Here is a 19837-nt window from a genome sequence, read left to right on the forward strand (position 1 = left end):
GACAGCCATAAAAAAACAACATATTAATACACTAATGACAAGCATCAGGGTCCTTCAAAATGCAAAGCCCCCTCATTCTTGGATGTCTGAAAAGGTTTCTATTCTTCAGGTAATTTATAGGTTACTATCTTTCATGAAACAATTGTGATTATTTTGCATTGCTGTTTTCTTGTGCCTTTTTTTTTAATGCAATATACTTATTAGTATTTTTAGGAGATTTCTCCCCAGGCGCATTGCATAGTATTGCTGTGCAACTTCTAAATGAAGAAATATTTATACTTTAGTAATAATTATCTAAACTCTAAATGAAGGTTATATGATGTAGTAAATTCATTTGTTGAGTTCTTTGATACACATCAAATACTTATAATTCTGTCTAGTTCTGAAATCTACTTAAATTAGGATACAGTTTTGAATTACTTGACTGGAAGTGAGGCAATACCCGTAATATCCAATAGATGGCATTAGAGCCTCACAGAAAGCCTTACAGTAACGCAGTTGAACTGTCTGCACTCACGAGCTAGACAGAGGATAGAAGCAGAATTCTCACCCTACACTTTTTTCCTTATATCATAAATGTAAAGTATCCTCTAACTGAACAAGAGTCAAAATTGAGCACTGAGAATATATCGGTATATGGGTAATCCAATTTTATGAAAGCAACTACCACGTGTTTCAGTTTTATTTAAAAAAAAAAAAAAAAAAAACTAAACAAGTCTGAGTAATACACATGCGCAATGGTGGTCACAACCTGCAGACCGGAAGATGAGCTAGTTTTTTGGTCGAAGCGGCATATTTTCGAGGGTTTACCATTCCTGCTGGAGCCCAGTCTCGACTCACTTGTTTGGATTCATGTGTGTTTCACCAACGCGACTAACCCGGCAGATGATAAACCAACCTGGTGACAGTTCTGACCAAATTCCGTAAGTCTCCCATGAGTTTAGCTCTAAAAGCGCCTCAGTCCACCACAGAGTGTAACTGTTGCGTGGTGGGTTAAGAGTACTACTTGCCACAGGTACCAAGAGTCCATCTTCGTTCCAGGTTGAAATTTTTGAAATGACTTCAAATTCATTTTTTTCTCAAAACGTTTGGCTTACTGCAATCCCTCTCAGATAGATATATACAGTTGGTTGGGTCAGGAATGCAACATCTGTACGAGTCAGGTACTTCCAAAAGTGTAGTCTTAACAACTATGTCTTGGTTATAATGTCTTGGAGAAATCTTTTGTTGTTGTTGTTGTTGTTTTTCCTGAAGTTGATTCTAATGTTTCACGAGCTCACCGTCATTTTTGGTATCATGTCTGTCAACGTGTTGCTAGTGGTGTTGCTTTTCACAAGTACTCTCAAAAAATGGACTGAGCAGATCTGTATAAAGGTGTGTGTGTGTGTGTGTGTGTGTGTGTGTGTGTGTGTGTGTGTGTGTGTGTGTGTGTGTGTGTGTTTGTCTGTATGGTAACGATTCACAACTTCCTTTAATATCACAGATCACCAACATAAGATGGCACAAAGCCTGATCTGGGTAGTGTAAGTGATCATGTAGTGTAGTGTAGGTAGTGTAAGTGCATCATGATACAGTTTCGGATATGATTTGGTACTGACGTATATTGTGATGCTCCGTGTAATTAGCTGAGAATTTCAAATTAGAAATGAGAACATGGATAGTTCACTAAAATGTACATCGCATTATATTGATAGTTCACTGGAACAGTTGTGTCAGAGATATTCAATACCAAATTACAGTTTATTAGAAACTTATTTACAAAGTTGCATGCTGCACAAAATCGTTTCCAGAGGCTGGAATATTGATACATTTTAATGAAAATTGTGACATATTGCAGTGTTGTTTTTAACGCACAGCTGTAGTTAACCTTGATATGGCAGAATCACATCTTTAAACTGAGAAATACTAATTTTGGATTCGAGAGGGATTCTTTGTTTTATCTACTGTTCTAATATTGTACAACAGATTTTGGTGAATAGCTGATATTTACTAGCGTCAACACAGTTTGTTTAAATTTTGCACGACCTGGAAAAACATGTAAAAATTCTAGATTTGGAAATGGTTGTTCCATTTCCATAACATTTGGAAATGGAACACACACAGACACAGAGGTTTTTAATATCTTTGTGACTGTATCTGTGCATCTGTGTGTATCTAACTTTCATGTATCTGATATATATGTAGTGCCTTAACATAAAGTGTGATATAATTCAGTATAAAATGACTTGCACTTACTTTAAACACTGTGTGTCTGCCACAGAACTAACATTATTCATCTCAACATATAAACTCAAATAAATATATAATCTATAAACCTATTGTTTCCTCAACGTAATCAACAAATGATAAGTAAAGAAGAAAACATCTGAGCAATACTGGACAGATGTACTGTAAATATCACCCATCACCATGCGGTGGTGATGGGCCAATATTGTTGTGCATCCCTGTTGTGCATAACAGTAAATCTAGAAATGAAAGCTGTCGTCATTTTACTGTGCAGTGTTATTATATGCTGCTCTGCTTTTGAAATTTTAACCATTATTTACTCATTTGCTTACACACCCCCATTCTACATTACAAAGATTCCTCCTTGCATGACATATCTATATAGAGTCAAGTGAAGGGTTATGAAAGCCAATCTTTCCTTAGCCAGTTACTACCGTCAGTTTATTAATCGGGAATGGCAAAAAATATCGATACGGGACTCTCCAGACTTTCTCGCAGGTGCTCAGAGTGAATGTGCTATCATCTCTGAAGAGAAAAGGGAGCCAATGGTGTATCAGCCAATTCCGGTGTTCTCTGGCAAATGCCATACTGGCTGCTTGGTGCTTGGCTGTGAGCACAAGCCCCACTTGTGGACATCGGGCCCTCATGGAGTCTATTTCTGGCAGATTGGGCTGGAATATGTACAAGAGTGGCCTGATGGAAGTCATTTTGTAGGATTCTGGTAGTGCTCCTGTTCCTCCTTTCACAATGGAGTACTGCCAGAATCCTGCTGCCGTGTTGCTGCCCTCCTACGGCCCCATCCACCTCTTTTGGTGTACTAGCCTGTCTCCTGGTATCTCCTCCTTGGTCTTGACACTATACTGCGTGTCACATCAAACCTTCTGGCAACTGCGCATATGAATATGCCATACTGGAGGCTACCTGAGCAAATTCTATGGGCTGCAGATAGTGCTTCCTGCTACCATTCGTGGTGATGGGACTTGAAAATGCTAAACTAGCCAAAAAATGAGCTAGAAAGGACAAGGAGAGGGAAATGGTCTGTGGCCACCACCTGCAAAACCATTCCTAAATGGGGGATGTCTTGTTAATTGCCTGTCCTTTCCACCTATTGTCTGTCCCATTTGCACAACAGCAGGTGAAAATGATCCACAATCATACTGCTTCCTAACTGGACAGGTCGATATCTGGTTGTGTATTTGATTTGGGGTGACACTGTGATTATTATGTGTCCCCCTTAATTTTTTACGAGCGGTATAAATTCGCATATTCCCTTTTACTTTTATGAAGAAGAATATTTGAATATTATTTTTGGTCATTTTGACAGCCCTAGCATTCTGTGACCCTGAAGACCATTCCGGCAGGTGGTTATACCCTGGCAAGTTCAACCAAGTCAGACAGGTTTCAGGTGCCTAAATAACAGCAGAACCTGAACCTGTAGGTTGGTGTTGGGCATGGAGCCAATGACCCCATCCTGTAGTAGAAAATAAATTCTGTGACCAAAACATCAACAAGGCACTGTAATACTGGAGCTTATCCACTAGGTCTATATGCTTGTCATGCTGTTTATCAAGCCTGCATTAATCGCCACAAGTGAAGACTGATTTTATGCTCTAACATTATGCTCGTCAACAATCAGAAACATTTTCTTAGCCCGTTGCTCTCTGCGTGTGTTGTTAAAAATGTTAATTCATCTGTTGGCACAGATCAATGTCAAGAACACAATAGCAACCCTCCTGCTCCAATCATCTATCAGTGAGCATCTGTGCAGCTTTTATACTGTAGCTTGTAGAGAGAGCCATTCATATGGCAGCAGCGTCAGTCAGTAAGTTATGTCTGACCCCCTGCATGATTTCTGAATTCAATCATGACCCAAAGGTTCTGTAAGTGTATGACCCTGAACAATGAAGGCTGCAGTTGACTGATGCTCATTCAACTCCCACTCACTGACTCATTTAGCCCTGCTCCAGAATCTGAGTTTTTAGAATCTCGAAAACTAAAACAAAATGCAATCCAGTTTGTTGGGCTACCACTCAGTGAAACCAACTGACTCATGAACAAAGAGCAACATGTGTGAATCTTCATCCTCACACAGGTACACAAATTGCCCTTGAATGTATAATTGTACTTTATATACTACATACATGTCAAAAAGAGTTGACATTTACGAGTGTGTGTGTGTGTGTATGTATGTATGTATGTATATATGTACACACGTGTGTGTGTGTGTGTGTGTGTGTGTGTGTGTGTGTGTGTGTGTGTATATAGATATGACTACCAGTCAAAAGTTTGGACACACCTTCTTCTTCAATGTTTTTTTTTTCTTTATTTTTACTACTTTCTACATTGTAGATACATACTGAAGACATCAAATATATGAAGCAAGATATATGGAATTATGTAGCAAAGAAAAAATTGGTAATGGTGATGTAGTCACCTGAAATGGTTTCACCTCACAGGTTTGCCTTGTCAGGATTCATTTGTAGAATTTCTTGCCTTCTTAATGTGGTTGGGACAATCAGTTGTGTTGTGCAGAAGTCAGGTTGATACAGTTTTCAGCTCTATCTGACAACTGTTAGAATATATGTTATGGCGAGAACAAATCAGCGAAGTAAAGAGACACAACAGTCCATCATTACTTCAAGAATTGCATGTCAGTCAGTCCGGAAAACTTTGAATGTATCCTAAAGTCCAGTTGTAAAAACCATCAAGCACAATGACGAAACTGGCTCACGTGAGGACCACCGAGGAAAGGAAGACCAAGAGTCTCCTCTGCTGCTGAGGACAAATTCATCCAAGTCACCAGCCACAGAAATCACAAGTTAAAAGCACCTCAGATTACAGCCCAGATAAATACCACACAGAGTTCTAGTAGCAGACACGTCTCTACGTCAACTCTTCAGGGTTAACTGCACCAATCAGACCTTTATGGTTGAAAAGCTACTAAGAAATGACTGCTAAGGAAAAGCAACAAGCAGAAGAAATTTGTTTGGTCCAAGAAACACAAGGAAATCTGTGCTTTGGTCTGATGAGTTCAAATTTGAGATCGTTGGTTCCACCCGCCATGTCTTTGTGCAACGCAGAAAAGGTGAACGGATGGTCTCCACATGCATGGCTCCCACGTGAAGCATGGAGGAGGAGGTGTGATGGTGCTTTGCTTGTGACACTGTTGGGGATTTATTCAAAATTGAAGGCTCACTAAATCAGCATGGCTACCACAGCATCCTGCAGCGACATGCCATCCCATCCCATCCGGTTTGGTTTAGTTGGACCATTATTTATTTTTCAACAGGACAATGACCCCAAACACATCTCCAGGCTGTGTAAGGGCTATTTGACCAAGAAGGAAAGTGATGGAGTGCTGCGCCAGATGACCTGGCCTCCACAGTCACCTGACCTAAACCCGATGGTTTGGGATGAGATGGACTACAGAGTGAAGGCAAAAGGGCCGACAAGGGCTCAGCACCTCTGGGGACTCCTTCAAGATTGGTGGAAACCATTTCAGGTGACAACCTCATGAAGCTCATCAAGAGAATGCAAATGTGCAAAACAGTAATCAAAGCAAAGGGTAGCTTTTTGAAGAATCCAAAATCTAAAACATGTTTTGAGTTATGTCTTACTTATTTGTTTATATATGTGTGTGTGTGTGTGTGTGTGTGTGTGTGTGTGTGTGTGTGTGTGTGTGTGTGTGTGTGTGTGTGTGTGTATGTATATATATATATATATATATATATATATATATATATATATATATATATAATATAGTCATATGAAAGTGAAATGCAAAGTCACTGAGAAAACACCTTCATCGGATTTCTTTAGGCGCTGTTAAGTTTCAGTCAAGGTCATCGGTGGATAAGGAACAAAGGACACAACGCAAGCGGAGAGAAGGTGACCAGGAGCCGAACATCACTCACCTTGACTGCAGGCCTCCACACACTTATCCTGGTGAGTGACAGCTTTCCTGTGCTAACCTGAAGGCTGGTCATGAGTCAAAGAATTTGATAAGTGCCAAATATAGACATATCCTAGCCTGTGAAAGTTAATTTGTTCAGATTTGTCTTGCCATGAGGTCCCACCATATCTGAATACCCCATTATCTGCTATGGCTTTTTTTTTGGGGGGGGGGGGGGTTCTTAGGCATTTGATGGCTTTTTTTTTTTTTTATTGGTATGATGTTTTTGATGGGGTTTCCATGTATTCCTTATGTCCAGTTACCAGGCCTGGTAAAAGCATGGAAGGACTGAGGCGTAGTTAGAATTTGCAGACTTTTATATAGTGAAACATTTGATTATCATTTTGCTGTGCCTTTCCTTTTCCATCCCACAAGTGGCAATATGGCAGCATTTTGACTAGATATGAACAATTGCCACCTTTCCCTTTTCCATTTCTTTTTTTATTTTTTAGAAATCACATTCATTATTGTAGCCGGTAATCAAACAACAGCCTTTTAAAGCCTAAATAAAGCATGAGACTTAGCCCTGTCATAATTTAGGGAATCAATGCCTTCAGAACATCAGCTTACAAGACACAAAAAGACACAATTTACAAAATAGTTTACTAACAAGTCCCTCCAGAAAAACGCAATAGTGCGATCTCATAATTCAACCTATAATTAGCCAAAATCCGCACATTTATGCAGGAGACGATTTCTTTCCGTGATGCCCCTCTTTGGCCATATAATTAGCTGATTCCCATGCAATGCATGAAATATGCAGGGCTTGAATGATTGCATAATCCCTGCAATTTCATTGCAAAAAGTCACACATATCTTCGCAGGAAGTTGAAAAATGTTGTGTTTACTTCGCAGCCATTTTCCTCCTTTTGCCTTTGGAACGTTGTGAAGTGACATCATTGGAAAGCTGCAAACCCTGCGAAAAAGACATGATGTGTCCACAAATTAGTCTCATTTGCCAACAAAAATAAGCTTGGAATTTGTTGGACTCATCAATGTTTTGTAAGTTTGAGCCATGTGTTTATTTCGGTCTGAAATAAAACAAGATGAGAACTTAATTATTCACAGCACTTTCTGGGATGTATTATGCTTGCTTATCATAGGAAGTCATTCGAAATGACTCATTACATGAAGATAGTAGCCGAGTGAGAACAGAGTGTTTTGGAAATCACTTTCTTCTTTTACTCATCAAACCACAGTTTTTGCAAATTCCCACAATTTAATTGCTTAAAATTGCATAAATATCCCACATATTCCATCGCATTTTTCAAGAAAATGTGCCGCATAATCAAGGATTTTGCCTGCAACAATAAAAAAAAACCTCTGCATTTTTCTGGAAGGACTGAATAACATAAAGATCACTGGTGAGATGACCAAAGAGTAGAAGCAACATCAGATCACTTTCTGTTTGCTAATGTTATGCAGCTATCTTCTACCCTTGTTGAAAAATTTATTACCCACAGAAAGAGTATAGGTAGATAAGGCTGGTCATGTGCTGCGTGTCTGTCCTCTGCTCTGGTACTTGTAGATGAGCCAGAGCAGAGCAGAGGTGACCCTTCGGAAGTATAAGTTGTAGAACCATGTCTCTAATTGAGTTTGAATTTAGATAATTAAATTTAAATACATAGAGAGTGATAGTGAATGGAAAAGGGCTGGGTATAGAAATTTCAAGGGTAATGACTGAATTATATCTTAACGATCAAGTACCAATTCAGGTCAGATCAATCAAGAAGGTGATAGAAAAAGACAATATACAAGACCAAGTGAAGCACCACCCCTAAAAAAAAATCCAACATACAAACAGGATAAAGCTAAAGCAATGCAAAGCAAGTGTGGTTACACTTTTCAAATCATGACACACGTGCTCTCTGCAATATTTGTCATGCAAAATGCAAAGCTGGCTGTGGCAACACATCTAATCTGAGGAAAACACCAGGCCTAACATGTATATTTAAAAGCTGATTAGTGTACTTTATTTGAACTTTATATATAATACTTTATTTTTATTTATCTGAAGTTCCCTTCAGCAGCTGCTGCTGACATTTTGAGCAAGTTTGGAAATTGAAAAGATTGAACTTGTTTTTTATGACTATAAATGTATTTTATAAGTACATTTGATTTATACCAGAAATGTATAATGACATATATTTGGTTGTCAGTTAGGGCTAAACAATTAAAGTTTTATCAAAATCTCAATATGTCCCAGTGGAATATCCAAATAGAAGGAGGTATAATATGAGTTTTTGTGGTGCTGCAGAGATACAGTATTTGTGCCTGAGGATCACATGCCACAGACTTAAAAAAAAAAAAATTGGGGTACAGAGAATGCTGTGAATAATAATAATAATAATAATAATGTAATAAAGCAAGAATGAGGTTTCCTTTTAATATTGTCAGTCATATTGGAATATCAGTCAAAATATTTGAAGTTAGGTATTTTTTCCAAAATGTTCAGCCCCAGTGCTAATACTGAATTCCAGGTAACTACGCTTGACTTGGTCAGCTGTGAAACTAACATGATTCTTTTATGATTCCTTCTTCCACTGTGGTAAACAGTTTCTACATTTGCCCACTTTTCCCAGGCTGGATGGCTGGGATGGTTGACATTCTTCATAGAAACCAAGGACACAGCCATATCTCAGCGCGCTAAGCTTCCCGCTACCAATACAAATGTAGACTGAGTCAAATTAAGGCACTTTTGTCTTTGCATGTGGGCTCTTTATCACCAAGTGAATTTTAAATATTAGATTTGAATATTGAGATTGGAGAGGTTGGGAGAACTTCAGAGGGATCATGTGTAACAAATGCCAGATATGAACCCCAGGAAGTCCTGGTTATATATAGTCGTACTATGTGTTCCCCATCTTAGAGGAATTTGTCAAAAAATGCTAAAACAACTTCCCCATCAAGAAGAAAAATGCATAGAGTAGGACTGGGTCAGAATAAGTTCGCAGCATCCCACTAACCACGACTGTACAGGGCTCTGCAGTTGCTCCCTCATGCCTCTACTTGTGTCTGGGTGGCTGAGATCACAAAGGTTCATAAAGTGTCAACCTCATACTTCCCACATGGTGGTGACAGCTTGAACAAGAGAACATGATGTGCTGCCCACTGCCTTCAGGAGCAGGCCTGGCACACTTAAATCCTCTCACTCTCTCCATTCATAGGCTCATAATTTGTAAGTCTAGTGTTGGTGTTGCCCACTCGTGAATTCATGCCAATCAGTTTCAAATTTTTAACTATTATTTTAAAATTATATAAATATTTTCGATCCCTAGGGGTAATATTGCTATGACTATGTTCAGACTTCTTTACAGTCTTACTGTAACAAATACTAGTTGTTGTGATGCTTGATTAGTTATGTTACCTTGCTGTGTAACTGTCATAGTAATTCAGCATGATCAGTGAATCAATGTCATGGTCAGTTTGAAACCAAACATTCTTCTCTATTTACATGCCCAGGATGAACAGAGTTAGCTGCTATTAAGTCTGGTATCGAACATCTTTTGACGTTATTGTGGCGAGCAGTTCAATACGAAGCCCATGCAAGCCTTTTAGGTTTAATGGTGAAGTCTTGATGGTAAGTAAGCTTGGTAGCTTAAGGCATAAATTACTCAGCGTGTGGTATATTGACAGAGAAAGCTGAGTTTTTCAACTCCAGTCCGAGCTGTACAGGCACTACCTACATGTATCAGACATCGGACTGCATCGTGTGCAAGCTTCTGATGCCAAACCGTCTGTTGGCATCAGTGGAATGATTCAGGTTTTGTTGGCATCAGAGGGCAATTGAACAAATGCAGCACCAGTTGCTGTTTGTTCTCAGCAGCTAAGGTTCTTGATGGTCCCACTGGCCATCTCATGTGTGGCTTCTTTCTGCTTAATTTCTGAAGCTCCAATAAACACAGCTGAAAGTCTGAGCCTGTCAAAGCACTGTAAAATGTCTCCTGGTTGATTACATATTCTGCCCTCTTATTTTGAGTTGAAATTTTCAATGACAGCTAATTTGATTTACAAGCCAAGATGACAAGGATGCTTCTTTAAAGCAGTCCCCCTGGCCAACCCCACCCCAAATGACAACACCTGTTTTGGAAATTAAATGGGCTCTGCAACACCAGCATATAATGAAGAATGTATTGCTTCTGAAATACCTATTTACCCATTAACACTTATTGGATGGAGAATTTAATACGGTGAATTTTCCCTTTTTAATAATTATAATCCTGTTGGCAGTCACAAATAACTGCGAGTGTAATTGGCCTCGTGACTCAAGTAAAGCTTTGGAATAACTCTATAATGTGTGTATTTGGATTATGCTAATGGGTTGCTGCTTTTTTGTAAATGTGAATGCACATAGTTTTGTTTTAAAGAGATTACAGTTTTCTATCTGAAGGGTCATATTGATTGACCGCATTTAGTTGGAGGATTTGCCTCATCCCTCTGTAGCCACTCATGCAAATGTCAGCTGCACACACCAGCTGGCTATCATAGCTCAAATCTTGAGTGTGTATGTCTGTATACCTCCCTATGTGTCCATCTGTTGGTCTGCCATCTATTTCACCTATTAAGGTCAGATAGAAAAACCAAGAGCAACTGTCAGTGTCCAACAATGTGGTGATGGGCTCCAGGGCATGTTGCTAAATAGAGCCGCATTGATGATCCCTCAACCAAAAATGGTTTCAGTGGAGCCAAATGCAGTCATTTGGCTATTTAGAGCCTTACAGTGTATATAAATTAGTCAAGCTCTAAATTAAACACTGTTTCTCCAGGGAATCTCTCAGTCATTAGACAAGCACACTGTCAGGTATTGTTTAAAGCCAATGACTACGTTTTGAATATTATTAATATTATTATTATTATTATTATTATTGCATAAAATAAATTTCCAAAACTACCTCACAAATCATGCTATAATCCCATGGGAATATTACAGAGTATGTATAGACTCTCCTTTGTGTAAAAATTCTGAGGAGTAAAGGATCACTCGGTATGGGCATGATATTGATGTTCAGTCGGGTTTCTTCTACCTCATTTCCAAGGAGGGTGAAGATTTGCTGCCTTTGTGTCTTTTGTTGAATATTATTGAATATTTGAGTTGATTCCTGTGCCATCAAACCAACGTTTGTGACCATCTTCATTTACTATCATTCTGTTCAGTCTTTTTACAAGATTGAGATACCTTTGGACACTTTGGTCTGTCAAATAATGATTTTATTCATTAAAGCATACAGCAAGAAGTATATACAACACACATTCAGCACTCTGCCACCATGTCTCCATAAAAGAGAAATGACAAACCTGAAAGTCCATTTTTTTAACATAACCAATATGATACATATCTCAAATTAAATTATTCACATAATAGCTTTACAGAACCATTATTTAGATTCTCCGTATCACTCCTGCCCTATGGATTTTTACGTTACAGCAGCTGCCATATCATTATTTTCACATTAAACCAAACAGTTTTGTTTCATTGTCACTCTCAGCTGCTCCAAGCTGCTCCTTTGCAAAAAAGAAAAAAAAAAACTCTAAAATTTCACAACAGCATGCCTGGACACTCAGTTGATGAAGATTGTATGGAGCTGGACTGATAGGCAGAATACAGCATTTGATAAAATCTTAACAATTCCTATCACTAACTAAGTGGCTAAAAAGATCAGGGTGAAACAGTTTGCTAACAGTTTCAATGTGTCAGTTCATTTGGTGACAATAAATACATGTTGTGTTTGTGACTTGTTTCCACTGCCACAGTAAGTTTTATAGAAATTAAATTATCTTTGAACTTGGAGATGAAGCTCTGACAAATTAACAACATGCAACTATTCCAAATCAAAAACAAAACCCAGCCCACTTATGGCTCATGCATGAGAATGCAAGAAGATTAAATTTATTTGTAAGCGTTCGCGGCAAACAAATGAAATGAGAATTTGTTTAGAAGCTGTGCTCTGAAATTGATTTTGGGAGTGAGTGTCCTGAAGATACAATGTTTACATGCCCAGAAGGCAAGTAAATGTCCATATTCCCAAATGCAAAATGGTTTTCTGGAGCCAATGGTTGACACCTCTGTCAACATCACCCAGGTGCTCAAAGATAGTGTGGAACATTCACCCCAGTGGGTAACATACCCTTGTGCATCCATTTATGATCTCACTTAATAGGCAGCAGCTGTGGCATTTCAGTGTGACCGCCCTTTATCTGTATGTCCTTCTACCATTTTGTTCTGTATGTGACACAGAAGCACAGTGTGGGTTTCACACAGAAGAACCAACTTAAACAGTTCACTTTTCTAATCATTTTGTCCAGGGCAATGGGCACTCTCTGGGATGAAAAATGTGCCATTAGAAACTGAATTTGAATGATTTTTCTTTTTGGAATTTGAACTGGGTAGCTTAAATCATTGCTTTAAGAATGAATCTGAATAGCATAATTTGAAATTGAGTTTATTGTTTTGAAATGCATTGAAATATCAGAATTTAATATTCTGAAACAGAATTTATTCATTTTGGAATTGTGCTCTGTACAGTCACAGACTGTTATCAAAATTAAATTTCAGTTCTGACAATTCAGTTTCACTTTACTGAGACAGAGGTCTGGTCCATGAGAATGAGTAATTGAGCATCAATCTAATATTTAGAAAGAATCTTATTTTTGCCAATTTTGACAGTCCTACTGTAAAGTCAAAGGGGTGTGGATGTCATACATGAGTGCATAGTGAAGAAGACAGATAATTTTTACTGTGTGTGTGTGTGTGTGTGTGTCTGTCTGTCTGTCGAGGTTCTGAGTTGTATATATTTTTATCTACTCCAGCAGCTACATAGTGACACCCCAGTTCCTGACATAGACTGATTGTCAGAAGTGGTGGCATCAACAGCAGTCGGTTCTGTTGGAAGAGCTGAATGGAGTTGCTAAGCTTCATTGACAGGCTTTGGCTTCACACCCTGGCTGGACACTAGTCCATGGGCATGGCCAGAATTAGCACAGGGCTTTCCCACTATGTGAGAATGTGATGTTGCTGGAAAGAATGTCTCCATCAGTCATGTATTAAGACCCAGGTTTTCATATTCAAAAGTTTGGAAGCAAGGCCAATACATGCCAAAGCAACTTCAAGTTTCTGTTCACTATGCCTTTCTTAAAAACCAACCTGAGTTATTTGTATTTTGGGATGTTATTTACCACATGATCAGACTTTGCTTATATTGATAAGCACTATTTTCCTCAATTTATGTCAAATGTCAACAAAAGAAAAGAAGGGCTTAGTTTTAGGGTCGAGAAGATTTGCAGGAGTCACAATTTAAGTGCAAAAGTTTAAAAAAAATCACAATTTGCATTATTCACTTTAACTCTTGGGCTTTTGAGAGTCTGCATACAAAAATCCCAATAAATCTCAACTGCATTCAAATCTCTGACAAATGGCAAGAAAGAAGCAACTAAATAAAGGATCAAGAATTCATGTTTGTACATTGAGGAAAGAAGGATACACTGAAAGAGAAACTGCAAAACGCCTAATGGTGTCCAACAAAGGGGTCCACTGCACTCTGAAGAGACTACAAGAAACTCAATGTTATGATAATAGAAAAAGACCTGGGAGAAAGAGGATTCTTACAAAAGCAGAGAATAAACATATTATTGTCACCAGTAAAAGAGGTTGGCAAAAAAACCAGCACAACAAATAATGGAGGAAAGCAGCATGTCAAAGTCAAAACCTATATCTCTGACAACTGTGAAAAGACGTTTGAAAAAGGCTGGTCTGAAGGGTTGTGTATCTGAAAAAAACACTACTTTGTCCACAGAACAAGAATAAGAGATATGTGTGGGCAAAAGCTCACAAAAATTGGACCAATGATGACTGGAAACAAGTTCTCTGGACTGACGAAAGCAAGTTTGAACAACTTGGTTCAAAACGCAGTCGATGTCCGCAGGCGAACTGGTGAATATCTTAAAGCACCATGTGTAACACCCACGATAAAGCAAGGAGATGGTAGTCCCTAGTATGGCGATGTTTTGCAAGTGAGAGTAGAAATTTGTTTGAAGGAATGAGTATCATGAAGAAGGAACAATATCACACTGTCAACCGCGTATCTCAAGGCAGCAACGTTAGTCCCAGTTCCCAAGATGCCAAGTGTCACAGGCCTGAACGACTATAGGCCTGTGGCACTCACCCCTATTGTCTCAAAATGTTTGAGAAACTGGTCAAGAAACACATTGAAGCCGCTATACCGCCATAACTAGATCAAAACCATAGAAGAACAGGTCTACAGGGGAGGCTATTGCCATTGTGTTACACACTCTGCTAGAACATCTAGCACACCAGAACACATATGGGAGACTCTTTTTTTGTTGACTTCAGTCCTGCTTTCAACACTATCCTGCCTAACAACTTCCAAAACAAATTATACAAACTTGGTCTGAACACCACATCATGTAAATGGGTTTTGGACTTTCTAACAACCCTGCCCATCATCACTGGGGCCCCACAGGCTTGTGTGCTCAGCCCACTTCTCTACACACTCTTCACTCACGGCTGTTGCTCCACCTCTCCATCTAACCTCAGTGAAATATGTGGACGACACAACAGTACTTGGCCTCATCATGGGAAATGATGAGACCTCATACAGCAGGGAGGTCGGGAGGTTGGTTGTGTGGTGCGGCAATCACAACATAGCTCTCAACACATCGAAGACTAAGGAAATGATCATCAATATCCGCAGGACCTGACATCTCAGCCACTCTCCTCTCCTCACTGGGAATGAGGAGGTAGAGAGGGTTTCAAATTATAGGTTTGTGGGCGTGACTGTAGCCGATGACCTGTCCTGGAGGACCAACATCCCCTCTGCTGTTGGGAAGGCACAGCAACACCTCTTCTACCTTGGGAAACTTAAATGGGCAAAACTCCCATAGGGCCTGATGGTCAACTTCCACCACTGCACGGGAGAGAGTGTGCTCACCTATGGACTACTGGTGAGGTATCCAGCTGCAGTAGGGCAGAGAAAGAGGCCCTCCACAGAGTGGTCAAGGCTGCAGGAAGGATCATTGGGACTACTCTCGCAGAGATCTCTAAAGTCTTCACCTTTCGATGCCTATGCCATGTGAATAACATCCTACAGGACCAATTCCCCCAAGCACACCATCTTTTTCAATGACTGCCCTCTGGTCGAAGATACCGATCTATCCAGAACTAGCAGATTGACTAGCAGCCTCAATCCACAAGCTGTCAGGCTGCTTAACGAACAACCTGCTCCCTGCACTCCCCATCCTCAACCCTCTGTGACAGAACTCCCACTCCAACACTGCTACTGTAAATGTGACCGGGACTTCACTCTGCACACTGTTCCATCCATTGCATGACTACAGGTCCCCCTGCTGATTTTGCTTCCAAATTTTTGGCCTGTAGTATACATACCTGATTTCTGATAAATGTATATTATATTGAAGGCAAGTTTTGGTGATAAAACTCTTCTATGAGATGGACTACTTTGTGATGGAGTAGCTGAGTCATTAGGATGCATGGTTAGTGAAGTGCAGTGTCAGTTAGGGCTGCATGATTTTTTTGTTTATGTGAATCACAATTTTTCTCCTTAAGAATTGGGAGCATTATTCTCTCAAGTGATTCATATTCTTCCAACAAAAGCTTTTATTGCACTCTGAAAACATTGGCCAAGATAATGTTCAAAAACATGTTGCATGTTTATAAACAGACATTACATGTCTAAGTTCTTCTGTTTAGATAGGTGGTTCCATTTGAAATCTCCTTATGCCTCAGAGAACTTGAAGCTTGTCAATGTGCTATAGAACATTTTCATCCCTGAGGCTTGTGTGCTAGGATTTATTTGTCTTTTTTGACTGTCTTGCTTAAACTTATTGCACTTTATTGTATATTATCCTAATAAGGATAACCTGGTCAGGTCATGTATTAACGATTCTGAACAGGTCATTTGCTGGTGCGCCATTTCACCGGGAATAGCAGCAAAGCTATTTTTGTGGCTGCCGTGTCAATTTACACAGAGCAGATGGAGCCAAACAGGAAATCTCCACAAGTGGCATAGAACATACAGTCAATTTTCAAAATAAAACCCCATATGCAGGCTTCCATTGAAATGGACACAATGTAAACACATACTCGACTTGCAAATGATAAAAGTGCATAAAACAAGAGACAATAACTAAATCGGCAGAATCCAAGCAAGATAGCAAAGCCTTCAGGCACCTGTGGGGGAAACTATAAGGGTAATATTTTCTGTTATTATGAAAGTACAAGTTTCCATTGAAGAAAAGTTGATTTTTATGTTTTTATATGTTGGCAAGTATAGTCTTTACACTGAAAATCGGAATTGGCAAGAATGAGTGTCAGCAAGTCATACCAACAAAAAAAAGAAGCAATCAGAATTGGCCAAGAAAAAATGTGATTGGTGCATCCTGTTAGCCTGTGGTGCTGCGTAGACAAGTAAACATTACTTGCAGATTGTTAGCAGCTGTACATCATCGGACAATATGGGATTGTAAATCCAAAGAAGGTCCACTCGTTGAATATTGGTACAGGCACATTACCTCACAACTTCTGTCTTCAACTTACAGTAGTCTGACAGTGTCTGACTACTTTCTTGCTTTTTTGACACACACAGTGTTGGGTTACTGTAGCAACAGGTACTGTCAATGCAGCACTGCAAGTGAGGAGAAGAGATGAAGCCACATACATGTGTGAATTAAGATCATAATTAATTAGATTAATCCTGCAGTCCTAGTGCGAGTTCCCAATTGATGCTTCTCTTTTAAAATCAAAAGGCAAAAGGTGATGGACAGTGGTATAGCAGCAGGGCAAACCTCTCCTCCTACTTGGAAAATGAATCTCCTGGTTGAAAGCAACAGTTGAAGCCAAAGCTGAGCCATTTTGTGAGTTATGCCAAGATCTATATGTACTGTATGCATCTCACGGGAGTCCACACAAATAAAGAAGAGCAATTCTGTAATACTCCAGAAAAAACGTTTTTTGAATTTCAATACAATTGTCTTTCTTTTGTTTATAAATAATTGAAAAATAAACAACCTAGAAAATGTAAACGTTTAGAGTCAATATTGTTTGATTAGACTTAGTAATGGTGGTATTTCCTTGATGCAGTTGGTCATAAATCTACAATTTTTCCTTGATTAATCTGTGACTATAAATGCAGTCCAAGTGTTCTTTGTCAGTGTGATTTTAAGTAGGTGTGTAAAGGGTTGCAGTTCTCAACCAAAATTGTGTTTGCTGCCGAGTGGGGTAATGTGTCCATACCCAAACACTAGATTAGAACCTAAAACTGAGTTGCGGGAGATTAAGTGCACCTCTGTCTAAAGATTCATATTTTCAGTACAACTTTTGAGCCACATGAGAGAGATTACTTGTTTTCTCTTTTGGTATGCTAGATTGTTATCCATAACCTTAAAAAAAAACAATACCACCTCTTCTGTTAATAGATGAACTTCAAAACACCTTTCAACAACATGTTTCAGTAAAATTTTCATATGTTTGTATTACTCCTGTACTGTAGTAAACTTAAATTCAGTTTGAAGGCTAGCAAATATTCAGTTTTAAGAATTAGAGGGAAAGGATTAGAGCGTGTAAAATTTCCCTTTAAGCATTTACATGGTTTCATGTATGTTTCAATATCATAAGCAGGACATGCTGCTAAGATTCATCAACCATTTAGCTATTTAAAGTCAAGTTAACCTCCCATAAAACATGGGTATGTCTGGGGAATGCCCACTGAAAGTTGTTGATTTAAATCATCTGTCAGACACCCCCAAAATTCGAATGAGATTTCATAAATTGAGGGAGATTACATAAATCCTCTAAACCAGATTTGCCCAGAGCATACACTTTGTTACTTTGAACCTTGTCAATAGAGGCAATATACAAAGTGTGAATGTAACCCAGAGTGAGTAATGTTGTAAACTACTTTTGGAGCCAGCCTCTAGCAGCCAATCAAGGAAGTAACTCTAAGCCTCCATCCCTTGAGGTTGCTCCTTGGTCATTGCCAGCTTAAAATAATTACGCCGTTCTTTGGTAGTGTGTTAACAGAGAGAAAATATTTGATGATACATGATAGCTTTGCAAATCAGGTGTCAATAGAACACAACGCTGCAACAGTAGCAGGATGAGCTAAGGTGGGCAAGGAGAAGGAAACAGTAATGGATTGTGATGACTGTCAGCTACTCTTATTCAAGATGCACGACCATGATTGACATAATACATTCACAAACAATTTAATTGCAGGTGACAATTACAGAGTAGACGTACACATTGGCTCACGTTATCTTTATGTAATGTTTCAGTTTACCACCCAGAGTGCAGCAGAGAAGTAGGATTAAAGCTTCTTGGAGTAACAGTTATATGAAAGAGAAGCAGCAATGAGTGGGCTGGAAACCGTGACAGCCGGTCTGCCGCAAGTAGGGGAACGCTAGAGAGAGAGTGAATAAGAGGAGGGGGTGACATGTGGGAGTATACCACAGCAAATATGGTAGGAAGACAACACATTGCAGCCGCAGCCCAGTTTTATTGAGCAGATGAGCCAATGAGCAAGCAAGCGTGTCTCGTCCAGACACCCACACTGCCTGGGCTGGTGTCCTAGGAGATTAGCAAAACATTGTTACGTTCTGTGTGCATTATGTTGTTTTTAATACCTTTAATACCATTTCAGTTCAGCTGTGTCCTAGCCAGTGCTCCACACAGATCATGAGAGCTAGTTGTTGCAGTAATGGGCAGCATTAGTTTGCTTTGTGATTGTTTGGTTCGAGGTAAATTTAATCTAGAAGCTCTTGAATGGTCCTACTTGAATGTTTTTTTAGTGATAATTGGTTGCTTTATCTTTGTTAATATATTGGAATAGTGTTTAATTTTTTTGATGATTGATTGATGATTGTTTATACATACAGCAAATACAGTCAAATACATACCATGATTTGTTTTGGGGGGGTCCTTGATTCTTTACCCTTCCTCTATCCTTGAATGTAATATTGTAGTTTCTACACCTGATTCTATATCTATTTTACAACATGTTGCCATGGTATTAGGAGAAAGGCTGTAATGTACCTCTTGCATTTTATTCATGGATCCTGAACTCTTCAAATTCTCTGCTTTTCTGATCCTTAGTGCATTTTCAGAGTTCATTTGGCAAATCTTCTGAATCCTGCAGTTTCTGGGTATTTTTGCTCTTGTCACATTTGTACTTAAGCCAGGCTATTTTTTATCAATATAAAAACAGCACCACACGCAGAAACTGCACAGTCCTGGCCAAAAATGGAGAGAACTAAAAAAAAAAAAATTACACAATCATAATGCAATAGTTTTGTAATGAAAAACTTAATTTTTTTTATTTCATTTTTTCTTTGTTTTTTGGAGCACCAGATCACGAATACATTTTTCCAAATGTCCACTGATGTTACAAAAGGGGGTGAAAGGCTTATTGACACTTACTAAATTGTTCACATTTGTACAATTTCTATAAAACATCTCAAGCATCTAAGCACCTCAATTGTTTAAAGGTTTTCTGCAGTTCTGCGGAATTTTTGCAAAATTCTGTCACGTGACAGAGATGCTCTCAAGTCTCTGTGCTCATTTCTAAGTCAAATCTTAGATATTTAAGCTTGAGTCTCAAGTCAGGTCTCTTATGATGGCAATGATGCTGC

At 39.0% G+C, this 19837-nt stretch overlaps 1 protein-coding gene across 4 annotated transcripts in view; it reads left to right on the top strand.

Annotated features, from left to right (window-relative positions):
* The first annotated feature begins 733 nt into the window (after nt 1–733).
* The window catches only part of LOC147253806 (neurocalcin-delta A), an 81663-nt gene continuing 62559 nt past the window's right edge, over nt 734–19837 (top strand). Inside the window, exons 1-3 of one of the 4 annotated variants that reach the window (XM_086219113.1) lie at nt 734–923; nt 5516–5728; nt 6046–6171. The gene's annotated coding sequence lies outside the window, so the exon portion shown is untranslated. The remainder of the gene's footprint in view (nt 924–5515; nt 5729–6045; nt 6172–19837) is intronic. The other 3 variants (XM_086219110.1, XM_086219111.1, XM_086219109.1) reach the window with 3 other exon arrangements.

The sequence above is a fragment of the Aulostomus chinensis genome, chromosome 11 (assembly GCF_037954235.1).
Source record: "Aulostomus chinensis isolate RoL2024-O1b breed Wild chromosome 11, RoL_Achi_v1.0, whole genome shotgun sequence".
In the NCBI taxonomy this organism is placed as follows: domain Eukaryota; kingdom Metazoa; phylum Chordata; class Actinopteri; order Syngnathiformes; family Aulostomidae; genus Aulostomus; species Aulostomus chinensis.